At 44.2% G+C, this 6755-nt stretch overlaps 1 long non-coding RNA gene across 1 annotated transcript; it reads right to left on the bottom strand.

Annotated features, from left to right (window-relative positions):
* Positions 1 to 1008: 1008 nt before the first annotated feature.
* Positions 1009 to 1799, bottom strand: LOC136529787 (uncharacterized). Its single transcript, XR_010777416.1, has 2 exons — positions 1376 to 1799; positions 1009 to 1305 (listed from the first exon to the last, which is right to left on the bottom strand). It is a non-coding gene; the product is annotated as an uncharacterized lncRNA (long non-coding RNA).
* Positions 1800 to 6755: the final 4956 nt, after the last annotated feature.

The raw sequence follows: 6755 nt of genomic DNA, 5'->3' as shown, positions 1-6755 counted from the left end.
TGGCTTACTTGCTGTAATGTGTTTTATTTTAACCTTTTAATGAAATACGTGACGTGCCAGGCACAGTTGTAAAAAAAAAATCTATATCACTCTAAAGTCTTCCTTTTTTCTTGTTCTCCACTCAACGCTATTGAGGCATCCGACATTTGAAGTGTTGCCTTCGCACTTTTGTTTCTTTGCAAGGGGTCATTTGGCGTAACTCCAATCAATACTATTGATCACTGATTCATTGTAGCACTATTTCACTGTAGCAATACTGTAACACAGAGCCCGTGGAGGTTGCCGTTGTGGTTCTACCGGCTCCACTACGGGATACAGTAGTTTTGCCGCGGCAAAGTCCCAAAAACACTCGGCAACTGTTTTGCCGAGTGTAACACTCGGCATCTGTGTGTCGGCAAACAGATATTTGCCGAGTGTTTTTTATCGCGCACTCGGCAAATGGTTTGCCGAGTATTAAATTTGACACTCGACAAAAAAGTGGTTTGCCGAGTGTTTTTGAAAAAACACTCGGCAAAGGATTATTGCTTGCCGAGTGTTTTGGGAATTACACTCGACAAACCTATTTTTCAAAGAAAAAATAATTTTTTTCTCAGCATATCATTGTTGTTTGCCGAGTGTTTTTTAGAATTACACTCGGCAAACCTATTTTCTAAAGAAAAAAAATAAATAGAAATTACACTCGCCAGCTACCATCTGTGTGCTGCTTGCAGTAGCCAAGAACTGGCTCTCTTTGGTCATATTGTTCCAAGTCAATGGGAAATTGCAAGAGGCATGAAACTTTCATTAGCAACTAAATTCCAAGCAATCCAAAAATAGATCACACACAAGTGAGAAATTGGCTCTTCAAAACAAGCTGCTATCACTTCCCAATTCGCTATCATACATGACAATTTCCAATACACAGACAATTTCATGCTAATTAGAGAATAATTTGCAAGCAGCCAACCAAACAAAAAAACTAAAGGTCTGCCAGGAGATCCACTTCACTTACTCTAGCATATATAAGTCCAGGAGAAGAAATATAGAATTTATACAGCTGATCACACGCAAGTGCATGAAAAACTGTTGGATTAATTTCTCTTGCAGTTGAGCACCACACAGGATCAGGCACCGAACAGAGAGAAAGAGATGCTAGTAAACTTTTGACCAATCAAAAAATAAGCACGGACTGCTGCACTTGCCGCTCAAAAGCTAACAGCGAGATGCACCTGCTGCTACTGGATCCTACGCTCATGTGCCTGAAGCAGGAACAAGCAACGAACGGAGGGAGTCGGACCGAGCAGCCTGGGAGCGGCGGACTGCTTCCTGGAGTTCGACTCCTTTTCATGAATCAACCAGAGAAAGAGAAGAAACACAGAGAGAGGAGGGAGCATACCAGCGCAGGGTCTTTGGACCTTGAATCCGGTGGGCCAACAACTGTACCACACCGGTGTGCTCTGTGCGCTAGCGAGCACGGACTCGGGCGCTGGGTGCGCTCCTGCGGACGCCGGACAGAGCCGACGGACTTAAGCAGAAAAGGGACGCGACCAAAAAAATTCAATGAAAACTAGATCAAATCAAAACGAATCGCTCCCAAATTTTGCACATGCAATCACAGCGGAGCAGGGAAGCTATTCTCAAGAAATCATTGCCCAATTTGAACTCTGCCTCCGGAAAATTCAGATCGAAGCCAAAGAACGAAAACTTTTCCCAAAACCGAAAATCAGCTCTCGTCTTGATTCAATCAAATTCATTTATAGAGCAACATCAGCACTTATCATTACACGAATCTAGCCGACCGAAACACCCCAAAACCTCGAATCAAACAGATCGAAGCAAGAACGAAAAAGGGGGAAAACTAGAACACACTAACACGAAAATCACATACGGACACACGTGCTGAATCCCGGAGGACGACAGGACCATTTGAAGATTTCTGCGGCGACCCGAGGGGAAGAGGGCGGCCGGAAGAGGAGGAGAGGGAGGCGGCTGTAACAGAACCGACCAATTATACGAAATTAAGTAAGAAAATCACCCGCAAGAGCAGACGATTTAGCAAACTTAATCCCGTATAACCCGGTAGTCCGTGAAATCACGAAGGATTTCAAACCAACTTACATCCCAGCCAAGATCGTAATAAGTTTAGCGGTCACCATCACATATTACATAAAAGTTTGCATCTCAGATACATCAGAGTTTAAACATAGTTATTACAAAACGAGTTCAAATGAAAGTAGCGGAAGCTATTTGTTCAAACCACACACACTCACACGGAGTTCAAATACAGTGCCAGCTAATGATCATCTCAAACAAAAGCATCAGACGAGACGTAAGGAATGACCATGCCCATGGTCCTAAGCCTCACCCATCGTAGGATAAAGGCAGTTGATACAGTAGCCGTAATACATCTGCCCATCTGCAACAAGTGGGAATAAAACCCTGAGTACGAGAAGGTACTCAGCTAGACTTACCCGACATAACCAAAAATAAGTGACACCAAGGATTATGAAGGGCTTTATAGTAGTGTAGCTGACTCATTTGCAAAAAGAAATATTTTTATCATTTCAAGAACCTTTCTAAAAGCATTATTGCCAAATTAATTATTTATAACCTGTCGACTAGATTTGCACCTACACTAGAGCAAACAGGTGATTAAGCCAATAATGATAACCAATGATCATTAACAACTTTCATATTGTCATATTCATTATAACTGTCCAAGTGTTCCATCAACATTACTACGATGAAGTAACTCAAGTCAAGTGCTCACTATCTAGGAGCGATGACGATTCGAATCGATTCCTAACCAGCTGGTGATTTATTCCTTACACAAACCTCACTCACCCGCTAAAGTGAGGTATTGATCACCGAGTCAACTATCCAGCTATCTCGAGTTTGCCAGGAACCACATGTACCCGGGGGCCGACCGACTGCACTTTGGTCTTATCATCTCGCCCCCGTGTCCTACCACACCTGCTCCGGCACAGTGCGCTGCGGGCAATCTACTCGGCCCGAATAATATCCCAGCTTCGCGGTCGGAAGGTACTTTATCCGGCCAGCTAAATGTAAGGCATGCGTTCAACATGACTCGAGGCCCAACAACGGTCGGTCCTTAATCGACACAGACGGAAAGCACTACAGTTCAAAACTCTGTAAGTCTCCGTCCGGTCTCAACTTCATTTAACACTTAGTTATACCATGACTTCATAGTCATCCAAGCAGATCCAGGTAACCACCTATAGCTCGCAGGTGACAGGAAATCAACCGACTTCTACCGGTCTAAGCCAGCTAAGCATTGACTCGACTACGGATACCAGGGTAACAAGGATATAGTATAACAAAGGTAGACAAGGTATAATGCAGCAACGGTTGCAAACAACTCCTGAACGTAATGCATCAATTAAAGTAAAGCATTTAATTAATAATTGCAAACTGGGAGAAAATGCTCCGGGCTTGCCTCTCTCGAAGGAGCTCGAGCGGTGATCGGGGCACTCCGGAAGTTCCTCAACGTCCTCCTCGTCGGCTTCGGGCACTTCCTGCGGCTGCACATCGAGCTGCTCCTCGGGCTCCTCGGGTATGACGACTGAGTTCTCGGTTTGCGATCCTATATGATGCAATGTGCGTAAGTGCTTATGCAATTGGTGCATCGGATGAGATGAATACAATGAATATGCTTGAATGCAAGGTAGTCAACATCATCCAAGAACATATACTACAAGCACATGTCATCGACTGCATTTTCTTCTACTACTAATATGCTAAGTCAACACATCTTATTAAATGCTTCAAAGATACACCAAAGCTTTACTAATTTCTTAATCACACATAAAGCAACACTTGATTAAACCCTAATCAATAATAGGTTTGAATAGTAACATCCATTTTTATTGCTTAGAAAAATCTTAGAAAATTATCATAGCACAGTACTATCCTAAGTAGTCTACCATCAGATTTTCATGGTATTTGAATGAGTGGATTAGTCTACACAAAAATAACAAGCTATGGCATGATTATGAACATGAAAATACTTTGTACTGTGAAAAGTATCAAACAACAGAGGAAATATTTTTCCTATGTTCTACCCAACAAATAATCACTGTCCAAAAATTATCACATGCATGTTTTATATAAATTTTGCTCTCTAGCAAAAATAACAAAAATCAGCCATTAAAGGCACTTGAACTACACCTCACAATTTTTCTACAGTACATGCATGAAACATATTTTTCCTAGGAAGTACATTACATAAGAAGATTAACAAACTTAGAATCATATTTTTCTGAAGCCTATAGGTTTTTCTACACATTTTTCAAGTTATCAGCAATATCAAAGATTAAATAAAGCTCTACAGAAAAGTATCTCAAAATTGACATACAAAATTTTTATCATGTAGATCTGGTGACAAGGAACCTAGAAAAATTTGTTTCAACAGATTTGGAGCAAATTTGAGTATACAAACATTTTCCCAAATCATTTCTCTTTCCAAATAATAAAAGAAAAACTGAAAACAAAAACTTCCTATTACTACTGGGCCGGCCCGTGGAAACCACTGGCCCACGGCCACACTCGGCCAGCTCAGACCGAGCGAAGGGGAGGGTGGCGGCCTGGCTCGGGGCTTCGGCCCAAGCCAGCCTGGCCCAGCTCGGCCGAGGCAAGGAAGCCACGCCGGCGTCGAGACGCCACGGCGGTGCGGCTCTGCCAGCGGGCCGGCGGCCGTTGCCGGCCGGGTCATGGCAAGCAGGCGAGCACGCAGGGTTCGCAAGCGAGTGCCGAACTCGAGCAAGCAACTAGGAAGGGTGGAGGAGGGGAGGAAGGATGCGTTCCACGGCGGTCGAGCACGGCGGCGCCATGGCTGACGGCGGCGAAGCGCGCAAAAAGGCTCTACCTTGGCTCAAAGGCGTCACAACCGCGAGCACTAGGTGCCGGAGAGCGAGGCAGAGCTGGGTGCACTTGATTGCTGGCCGTGGTGGAGCACCGGCGGCGAATTCGACCGGTGGGGCTGCGGTGGCGCTTGCTGGCGAGAGAGCAGAGCGCGTACGGGCGGAGCAGAGAGGCAGCGCGGGAGAATGGAGTGGCGAGTGCAGCGGCTTTGGCAGATGAAGGCGGGCGTGTGGGAGCGGACGCAGGCCGTGGCTACCGCACGGCGAGCGTCGCCGACACATGGCCGCCACACGGCGATCGCGCCCTGGCGTGGTCGGGACGCGACGCGCGGGAACGGGCGCGGCGCAGCGCTGGGCAGGCCGGACGCGGCGCTGGGCTGGGCCGAACGCGGGGCGCGCGGGAGGCGGGCGCTGCTGCAGGCCGGGCCGGCTTTGGCCGTGGGCCGAGAAGGGAGGCGGCGGCCCGCGAAAGGAGAAAACATTTTTCTCAATTTCCATTTTTAAGAAAATTTTAAATACCAATTTTCAAATATCATTTTGAGCAAGAAAATGACATCTTTTGAAAATGTCCCAAAAAGGAAAGTTGCTTAGAATTTAATCCTCTACAACTTTGTTTTTATGACCAAAGTCCAATTCTATCTAGATTTTGAATTATAAAATTAAAGTCAATTTTAACTCAAAACCCTAATTTTGGAGAATTATTTTTAAAGCAAAATTTGGCAATAATTTGAATACAAACTTTGCTCCAACAATTGTGCTAAATAATTCTAGATGATTTACAATGATAGCCAAACATGTTTTACTAACCTAGCAAGCATAATCAGGGCAAAAACAACTCTAAACAAGTGTATGCAACATTTATGTTTCACGAGCATGTTTCGTATGTTTCGAAGCAGGGTTTCAGTTATTATTTACATGATTAGGCATGTATGATTAGGATGCTTGATGATGCATGATATGCATGATTTGCAGTGCCTAAATGCTGGCATAACACCGGGGTGTTACAGCCCTCCCCCCTTATAAAAATCTCGTCCCGAGATTTGGGTTACGAACCATTTGTTATAAAAATCTTCATAAGCTTTTTGTAGATATTCTCCCGTTTCCCAAGTTGCATCTCCCTCATCATGATGATTCCACTGTATCTTGTAGGTTTTCACCACACTATTCCGAGTAGCACATTCTTTAGTATCTAACACCCGGACTGGTTGCTCATGATACACCAAGTCTGATTTGAGTTGTATGCCTCGAGGTTCTATTCTTTCCTCCGGAACACGCAAACACTTCTTGAGATGTGATACATGGAAAACTGGGAAGACGGTACTCATGGTCTTAGGTAACTCTAACTTATAAGCTACTGGACCTCTTTTTTCCAAGATCTTGTATGGTCCTACGAATCTAGCGGCAAGCTTTCTTCAGACTCCAAACCTTTTCTTCTTCATTGGCGTGACCTTCAGATAAACATAGTCACCAACTTCAAACACAAGGGGTCTCCTTCTTCTGTCTGCATAACTTTTCTGACGCGATTGAGCCGCCTTCATATTTTGCTAAATAATATGAACTTTCTTCTCGGCTTCTTCTACAAAGTCAATGCCATAATACCTTCTATCTCTAGGCTTGACCCAATTCAATGGTGTTCTACATTTTCTGCCATATAAAGCTTCGAATGGAGCCATCTTGATGCTTTATTAATAACTATTATTATAAGAAAACTCAGCTAATGGTAACCATGACTCCCATGATCCCTTAGAAGACAATACACAGGCTCTTAACATATCCTCCAAAACAGCATTCACTCGTTCAATCTGACCATCTGTCTGCGGATGATAAGCGGTACTACGAATCAAACTAGTTCCTAAGCCTTTGTGTAAATATTCCCAAAAGTGAGCCGTGAACTAT

The sequence above is a fragment of the Miscanthus floridulus genome, chromosome 19 (genome assembly GCF_019320115.1).
Source record: "Miscanthus floridulus cultivar M001 chromosome 19, ASM1932011v1, whole genome shotgun sequence".
NCBI classification, from domain to species: Eukaryota; Viridiplantae; Streptophyta; class Magnoliopsida; order Poales; family Poaceae; genus Miscanthus; species Miscanthus floridulus.
Note: the sequence above shows the minus strand (reverse complement) of the source record. Positions and strands in the feature narration are given on the sequence as shown.